This window comes from Rhinopithecus bieti, unplaced genomic scaffold, assembly GCF_001698545.2.
Source record: "Rhinopithecus bieti isolate Rb0 unplaced genomic scaffold, ASM169854v2 scaffold_3902, whole genome shotgun sequence".
Lineage (NCBI taxonomy): Eukaryota > Metazoa > Chordata > Mammalia > Primates > Cercopithecidae > Rhinopithecus > Rhinopithecus bieti.
Genome location: NW_016804460.1, coordinates 545677 through 552925, shown reverse-complemented (window position 1 = coordinate 552925; position 7249 = coordinate 545677).

Below are 7249 nucleotides of genomic sequence, written 5' to 3'. Positions count from 1 at the left end.
AGAAGCCTGAGCATCCCCTCTGATGGTCTGTGATGTGCTTCATCATTTATTCTGATGAGGGTGTAACCTAAGGACTTTTTCCTCAATGTCATCTCCAGTTTACCTAATGAAACTTTTCATTCTCCAAGACTAAGCCTCACCAGAAGAAACTGAGAGTGCCTAATGGTTTTGCTCTCATATTCTCCTTCTATTGTCATTACTATCATCCCTCTGGTTTTGGCTGGAAATGGGGCAAAGCGTTCTTTTGCTTGTCCTTGTCAAATTCTTTTACTTGCAAGTAACAGTAAGCCGCATGGCCTAGCTATCCTAAGTTTTTCTACAAACTTAATTGAGAAATCAGATTTTTTTTCTGTTTCTTTAGAGGTGAGGGTCTCACCATGTTGCCCAAGCTAGTCTCAAACTCCTGGGCTCAAGTGATCTGCCCTCCTTGTAATCCCTTTCAAAACGCTGGGATTACAGGCATGAACCTCTGTGCCTGGCTAGATTTTTTTCCTGACAGAAACTAATCTCAGGACTAGGGAAGGAAAATGTGAGATGAGCCTACACTATCTTGTAATTCTAGAAAATACGGAAATATTCTAAAAAGGATAAGGGCCTGAAGGAGCACTTAATGACCAAAGCTGGAACAATTTTAGCACCAGAATAAATTTTAAAATACCATCACATTGGGGATTAAGTGTAAATAAACACATTTTTAAAACAGTGTTGCATGTAAACTCAGAATAGAATAAACATTCATGAAGTCTACACTGCTGTGAGTTTTAACTCAGAATAAAATAAATATCCAAGCTGGACATGATAATGTGTCCCTAAAGTCCCTGCTACTCAGAAGGCTGAGGTAGGAGGATCCTTGAGCCCAGGAGCCTAGAAATCTAAAAGGTTGAACTCATGGAAGTACAGAGTAGACTTCAACAAACTAGGCATAGAAGGAACACATCTCAAAATAATAAAAGCCATAAATGACAGCCAACATCATACTGAGCAAGGAAAAGCTGAAAGCATTTCACCTAGGAACTGGAACAAGACAAGGATGCTCACTTTCACCATTTCTACTCAACATAGTACTGGAAGTCTTAGCTAGAGCAGTCAGGCAAGAGAAAGATAAAGGAAATTCAACTTGGAAAAGAGGAGATTGAACTATCTCTCTATTTCCAATGATATGATCTTGTACCTTGATATGATCTTATACCTAGAAAACCCTAAAGACTCCTCCAAAAGACTCCTAGATCCAATGAATGAATTCAGTAACTTCTCAGGTAACAAAATCAATACACACAAATTAGTTGCACTGTTATACCAACAATGACCAAGATGAGAATCAAATCAAGAATTCAATCCCTTTTACAATAGCTACAAAAATGAAATACCTAGGGATATACTTAACCAAGGATGTACAAGAAGAACTACAAAATACTGCTGAAAGAAATTGTAGATGTCACAAACAAATGGAAATACATCCCATGCTCATGGATTGGACGAATCAATATTGTAAAATGACCATACTGCCCAAAGCAATCTATAGATTCAATGTAATTCCTATCAAAATATCAACATCATTTTCACAGAATTAGCAAAACAATTCTTAAAATTAACATGGACCAAAAAAAAAAAAAAAAAAAAAAAAAAAAAAGCAGCCTGAATAGCTATCCTATTCACGATCCTAAGCGAAAAGCAATCCTAAGTGAAAAGAACAAATCTGGAGTAATCACATGACCTGACTTCAAAGTATACTACAAAACAACACAGTACTGGTATAAAAGTAGATACACAGACTAATGAAACACACTAGAGAACACAGAAATAAAGCCAAATACTTACAAACAACTGATCTTTGTCAAAGCAAACAAAAACATAAATAAGGGAAAGGACACCCTATTCAATAAATGGTGCTGGGAAAATTGGAGAGCTACGTGTAAAAGAATGAAACTGGATCCTTATCTCTCACCTTATACAAAAATCAATTCAAGATGAATCGAAGACAAATCTAAGACCTGAAATCACAAAAATTCAAGGAGATAATCTAGGAAAACTCTTCTAGACATTGCCTTAGGAAAAGAATTTATGACTAAGACCCCAAAAGTAAATGTAACCAAAATAAAAATAAATAAGTGGGACCTAATTACAACTAAAAACCTTCTGCATAGTAAAAGAAATAATCATCAGAGTAAAGAGACGAATTTAACAGGGTAAACAAACAAACCTACAGAATGGGAGAAAATATTTGCAAATAATACATCTAATAAAGGACTTATATCCAGAATCTACAAGGAACTCAAACAAATCAGCAAGAAAAAAAGTCTTAATAAAAAATGGGCAAAGGACATGAATAGACATTTCTGAAAAGAAGATATACAAATGGACAACAAACATATTAAAAAATGCCTGATGTCACTAATCATTAGGCAAATGCAAGTTAACACAACAATAAGATACTACGTTACCTCATCTAGACTGGACATTATCAAAAAATCAAAAAACAATAGACATTGGCCTGGATATGCTCATACACAAGAATGCTCATACACAGTTGGTGGGAATGTAAATTAGTACAACCTCCATGGAGAATAGTATGGAGGTTTCTCAATAACCAAAAGTAGATCTACCATTTGATTCAGAAATCTCACTACTGGGTGACCCAAAGGAAAAGAAGTCACTATATCAAAAAGGTATCTGCACATGTATGTTTATCACAGCACAATTCACAATTGCAAAGATATAGAATCAGCCTAAGTACCCATCACCCGATGCGTGGATACAGAAAATGCGGTATGTACATATACCATAGGACACTACTCAGCCATAAAAAAGAACAGACTAATGTCTTCTGCAGCAACATGGATGGAACTGGAGGCCATTATTTCTTTTTTTTTTTTTTTTTTTTGAAACGGAGCCTCGCTCTGTTGCCCAGGCCGGAGTGCAGTGGCCGGAGCTCAGCTCACGGCAAGCTCCGCCCCCCGGGTTCACGCCATTCTCCTGCCTCAGCCTCTCGAGTAGCTGGGACTACAGGCGCCCGCCACCTCGCCCGGCTAGTTTTTTGTATTTTTTAGTAGAGACGGGGTTTCACCGTGTTCGCCAGGATGGTCTCGATCTCCTGACTTCGTGATCCGCCTGTCTCGGCCTCCCAAAGTGCTGGGATGACAGGCTTGAGCCACCGCGCCCGGCCCAGAGGCCATTATTTCAAGTAACGTAACTCAAGAATCAAAAACCAGATACCGCCCGTTTNTGCAAGCTCCGCCTCCCGGGTTCACGCCATTCTCCTGCCTCAGCCTCTCGAGTAGCTGGGACTACAGGCGCCCGCCACCTCGCCCGGCTAGTTTTTTGTATTTTTTAGTAGAGACGGGGTTTCACCGTGTTCGCCAGGATGGTCTCGATCTCCTGACTTCGTGATCCGCCTGTCTCGGCCTCCCAAAGTGCTGGGATGACAGGCTTGAGCCACCGCGCCCGGCCAAGAGGCCATTATTTCAAGTAAAGTAACTCAAGAATCAAAAACCAGATACCGCCCGTTTTTACTTATAAATGGGAACTACGCTGTGGGTACACAAAGGTATACAGAGTGGCTTAATGGACACTGCAGACTCAGAGGAGGGGAGAGTGGGGACGTGAGGAATGGGGAGGATGAGGGACGCAAAACTACCTTTTTGGATACAATGTACACTACTTAGGTGATGGGTGCACTAAAATTCTAGACTTCATCACTATACAATTTGTTCCTGTAACCAAAGCCACTTGTACCCCTAAAGCTACTTTAAAAAAAAGTACAGAGTAGAAAATGGTCACCAGAGGCTGGGAAGGTAAGGAGATGAAGGAGATGTTGGTCACAGGGTACAAAATTTTAGTTAGACAGGAACAATTAGTTTAAGAGATCTATTGTGTAACATGGTGACTATAGTTTATAACAATTTATTGGTCGCGTGTGGTGGCTCATGCCTGTAATCCCAGCACTTTGGGAGGCCGAGGTGGGCAGATCTCCTAAGGTCAGAAGTTCAAGACCAGCCTGGCCAACATGGTGAAACCCCATCTCTACTAAAAAATACAAAAATTAGCCGGGTGTGGTGGGGGGCGCCTGTAATCCCAGCTACTCGGGAGGCCGAGGCAGGGAAAATTGCTTGAATCCAGGAGGCAGAGGTTGCAGTGAGCCAAGATCATGTCATTGTACTCCAGCCTGGGTGACAGAGTGAGACTCTGTCTCAAAAATAATAATGATAATAATAATAACAACAATGTATTTTATTCCTGAAGATTGCTAAAAGAGTGGATTTTGTATGTTATCACAAAAACCATAGGTTAATTATCTCAGTTTAGCCACTCCACAATGCATACATATTCCAAAACATCATATTGTACGTGATAAATATGTATAATTTTTGTCAATTTAAAATAATTAATTTTTAGAAAAGAATTTGAGAATGGCTATATACATTTTAGATAAGCAGACTTCAAAGCAAGGAAAGTTATCAGGTATGAAGAGGGTTGTTACATGTTAAAGACATCAGAATTCTCCAAGAAGTCATCACTGTAATTACAGAGCATCAAAATGTGTAAGGTAAAAAATGATAGACCTGCAAGGAGAAATAGGTGAATCCACTATTACAGTCGGAGACTTCAGCACTGCTGTATCATAAATGAACATATTCAGTAGGTAGAAAATCAGTAAGACATAGTTAAACTCAACGACACCATCTCTGGCACTATTTAACCACATGTTCATTCATTTATTCAACAAGTATGTATTTTGTATCTATGCATGCCAGTCGCTTTGCCAGCATTGGGCACACAAAGTAAAATGTGGGTACTTGGCTCAAGGTTAAGTTGTTCCTAAAACCAGAGTTCAAACAGATTCAGGTATGCATAGTTAACTGATGAGGCAGTGTTTGGAAGGGTTCCAGTTACATGAAAAGAATTGATGAAGAGGAAGGATTCTGCATGACAGAAAAGAAAGATGATGGCCGGGCACGGTGACTCACGCCTGTAATCCCAGCACTTTGGGAGGCTGAGACGGGCGGATCACGAGGTCAGGAGATCGAGACCATCCTGGCTAACACAGTGAAACCCCGTCTCTACTAAAATACAAAATTAGCCGGGCGCGGTGGTGGGCGCCTGTAGTCCCAGCTACTCCGGAGGCTGAGGCAGGAGAATGGCGCGAACCCAGGAGGCAGAGCTTGCAGTGAGTGGAGATCGCACCACTGCACTCCAGCCTGGGCGACAGAGCGAGACTCCGTCACAAAGAAAAAAAAAAAAAAAGAAAGAAAAGAAAAGAAAGATGAATAGTGGGGCAGAGAAGCAAGAATGGTGTTTCACATCCATCCACCTCCTCACCCCACACACCACATACACACTAACAACGTGCACCTTGCCTTTTTGACCAATGTAGAATACTATGGAAGGAGGAGCTTTAAGTAGAATGTGGTGGAGTTATTTTTATGAGAGATGCTGAGAGACAGAGAAACAAGCAATACTATTTTGGTGCTCAGGGGATAAAGGGCAGCACTGAGTGATAAAGGCATAGTGTATCCACTTGACTCCCAACCCCCAAACCCACCCAATTCTAACATCTTCATCTAAACAGTTTCAGCACTGTTGGATGAAAGTACATCTTGGCGCAGATGCTATTGTTTCCATGGAGCCATGATGTCGATCAGGCTCCCACAGGTATCTTCGTTACTAAAGGGCACCATCAGGACTGAAGCAGAAGAAAAAGAGAATCAAAGACACCATCTGATACACCTGACCTACTTGTCTAGGAGCATTTTGAGGGCTCCCCTGGAGAATCCTAGATATGGCAGAGATGAGACAGGTGAGACTTTAAGGAGACCTGTAAGGGATGGAGTAGACATTACCCACTGTCTCTCAGCGTCTGCAACTCTTTTCTTCCTTTGTGGGTTGTAACAGAAACCTCCAATTTTACCTGAGCACATAGCCATCCAAAATAAAAAGAGAGTCTGGGACATATCCTTGAAGGGGAAAAGTTGAGTGAAAGCTCTGAGAAGTGTGTTTGAAGGGAAGGAAGTGCCATATTTGCTTTTTCTTTTCTTTTTCCTTGGAATGGACATGTTGTCTGAAGCTAGAGTAGCTATCTTGGACCATGATGGGGAAGCCACATGCTGAGTTTAGCAGAGCAACAAGATAGAGCTTGACTGTCTGACACCATGGAACACCATAACAGACCTAAATTGACTATCCCTGGACTTTAGAAAACAAAGTGTAAAGGCTGGCCATGGTGGCTCACTCATGTAATCCCAGCATTTGGGGCAGCTGAGGCAGAATTGCTTGAGGCCTGGAGTTTGAGACTAGCCTGGGCATGAGACCTCATCTCTACAAAACATTTTTAAAATTAGCCAGGTGTGGTGGCACACACTTGTAGTCCCAGCTGTCCAGGAGGTTGAGGCAGGAGGATCCCTTGTGCCCAGGAGTTCAAGGCTGAAGTGAGTTATGATCTCATACTACTGCACTTCAGCCCGGGTGACAGAGTGAGATTCCATCTCTAAAAAATAAAATAAAGAGAAATAAACACTTTTTTGTTAAGCCACTGCTACCTGAAGTTTCTGTCATTGCCAAACCAATTCTAATTAATATATACAGGAATTGGAGAGATGGTAATAAACTCGTGAGATATAGGTTACTGTTAAAGTGGTCCCATCAGTAACTCCAGACTGGTGAGGCCTGAGAAGATTTTGTTATCCAAGTTTAGGCCTGATGTGAATTTCTAGCACTACATGTAATGAGATAATCATAAAAACAGAGGCATAACAGCTGAGGTTACATTAGAGAAATTGTGAACCTCTTCCAGTTATTGTCCAATCCGCATTCTTTACCTCAAATGTTCTGGCAAGGGAGGAGAACAACGACAAAATTAATTAATTTTTTTTTTTTTTGAGACGGAGTCTTGTTCTGCCACCCAGGCTGGAGTGCAGTGGCCGGATCTCAGCTCACTGCAAGCTCCGCCTCCCGGGTTCACGCCATTCTCCTGCCTCAGCCTCCCGAGTAGCTGGGACTACAGGCGCCCGCCTCGTCGCCCGGCTAGTTTTTTGTATTTTTAGTAGAGACGGGGTTTCACCGTATTAGCCAGGATGGTCTCGATCTCCTGACCTCGTGATCCGCCCGTCTCGGCCTCCCAAAGTGCTGGGATTACAGGCTTGAGCCACCGCGCCCGGCCTCAAAATTAAATTTTATGGATTAAAGAAACAACTTTTTTTTTTTTTTTTTAGATGGAGCCTCACTCTGTCGCCCAGGCTGGAGTGCAGTGGCGCCA